Raw genomic sequence first — 2325 nt, 5'->3', positions numbered from 1 at the left:
TCGGGAGAGCGGAACCGAAGCCAGGGATCGGGGAGCATCCAGATCAGTCATTTGGAGAGAAGGCCAGCTGCAGAAAGGGCGACTCTCCTGTTGCGTGGCCCAGATGGGAGAAGCAGGAGAGCTGCCAGGTAAAAGGCTTTAGAGTGGTTTTAAAGAGACTGCCTTCAGCATTGTTTTAACCTCGTTTTAAAGGAATGTCCTATTTATTGCTTTTAATCTCCATGTTTCATTTAATGGATTATTTATTTATTGGACATTGCATTACTGCACTTTACTTTGAACATTGTTGCACTTTGTTTTCGTTGACTTGTTTGAATAAAAGCACTTAGCACTTTTATACATCATCCCCTTGCTCAATGTTTATTGCCTCACTGTCTAGCTCATCGGTGACATTACCGACAGTGTTGGGTTCAAGGGCTCCCTAACAGAAGAGGGGAGCATGGAGCCGAACCCACATCGTCACAGTGCTACGTTCCACATACAGTTGAAGTGTTCTAATTTCTTACATTTACTGCATTTCCATTTGCTGGGCATTCAGCTGTGGCTTTGTGCTCTTTTCCACATCCTCTACACAGCTCATTTCCCTTGGTTGCCTCTCTGTCTTTTTTTCCGGAGTGTGCTGCATTGCACTCTACTGAGTTTGAACTTACAGTATGTACAGATTGGCTGACACTGGCCTGACCAGCTATGGTTGTTTTCAATTGCTCCTTAGCTGAATCGAGTGAACGTATAATGTCAATGCTTGTTCCAACGTTAACTCTGTGCTGCAACTTAACAGGTTTTCACAAACTTTGGGTGAATTAGTCTCAAACATGATGTCCTCCACCTTGCAGGGAAAACTTGGGGGTTGATGTCAGGATTGGCACTCCTGCCACTGTAAAAAAAAAAAAATCTCACACTGTTCAGTGTGGTGCCGAGGTGTCACGCATTGCACATGGGTCCCAATACAGCTGGTTCATCATGTGGTGGGTGCGGCAACACGCTGTATCAGGGCATGTTCCCAACCTCCCTCTGCATAATTACAGTCCTTTACCTTAACTCCATTAGGAAATGCTCAATGGCCTCACCATCATTCTGCATTTTTTTCATCGAATTTGTACAGAACAAATACAGGGTTGGCTTTTGGTACAACATACTTAAAAAAATTATCAGAATATTTGCGATACATTAGCTCTGTTTGACAAGCTACATATATTTATTGAAGACATCGCATCCTTTTCCTCCAACCCACAAATGAAGGTAGCTGCATTTTTCCGTCTAAGTCTTATTTCTGACCTGTGTGCTAAACGTCACCTCCACATGATGTTGAAAACGCTGCCAGGCTTCAGGCAAACTGGATGACTTCCAGTCCATCCGTAGAGCTGGCAAGTTGGTAAGATCCATCTGTACTGTATTTCAGTGAGTTCAACCCTTTATTCTGACAACATGCAGTGTTTCCTTGTTGGACATTTTCTTAATATGCATATTGGTAAAAATGACTGATGCAAACAAGAGACTTCATTTTAGATAGCTCTTTTTTATTATTTCCCAGCATGCACATACATATGAGCTTCTCCATTTTTTTTATCTTTGTAAATCTCACAATATCAAGCATTGTCAACATTACACATTGGTTATGAATAATTATGGGAAACAACAAACGTACGTAATTAATTATGGGTTAACGTTCTTGGTGTTAGGAAGCTTTCGGGAAACCGACCCCAGATTGACGTTGCTTCCTCGTGAGTGACGTCAGATGGGTCTTTGCTCATGTACGCTCCATGACATAACAAAAATATATTGTTTATAAACAATCACTTGATATTTGACGTTTATTCACCTCAATGACTTTTATATACATAACTGTATGTTTATTATTTTAATTGTAATATTCCCATATATATTACATTGATATGCATTGTAAAGTTGAATAAGAACTTATTTATTTAAGAAAGGAAATTAAATCAAATGCTGTTTAATCTTATGCAGTTCTGAAGTTGTAATCTACCCGTCAACCATTACAATCAAATCCTCACTCCCACAATCTGGAACAAAAAAATAAAACAGCACCCGTCAATTTCAGACAGTTCCGCCGAATATGCCAGACTTCAGTTACAGTGAAACCCCCTGTCTTTAATCAATCTTCCCATAAAAGTGCACACACTACGCTGTCTCGCACAAATAAAACCAAACGTTCCTTTAGAGTCTTGCTGACCGTCCTTAATGTTCAGCTACACTTAATGTCGTTTGAAAAAATAAAACTGAGCTCTCTCAACGCCAACCCTTCACTCCACTTTGTTCAACTCAAAACATAGCGCGTATTTAACACGTCGACATTACACGCTT

The sequence above is a fragment of the Erpetoichthys calabaricus genome, chromosome 14, assembly GCF_900747795.2.
Source record: "Erpetoichthys calabaricus chromosome 14, fErpCal1.3, whole genome shotgun sequence".
Classification (NCBI taxonomy): Eukaryota; Metazoa; Chordata; class Cladistia; order Polypteriformes; family Polypteridae; genus Erpetoichthys; species Erpetoichthys calabaricus.
This window is presented reverse-complemented; position numbering follows the sequence as displayed.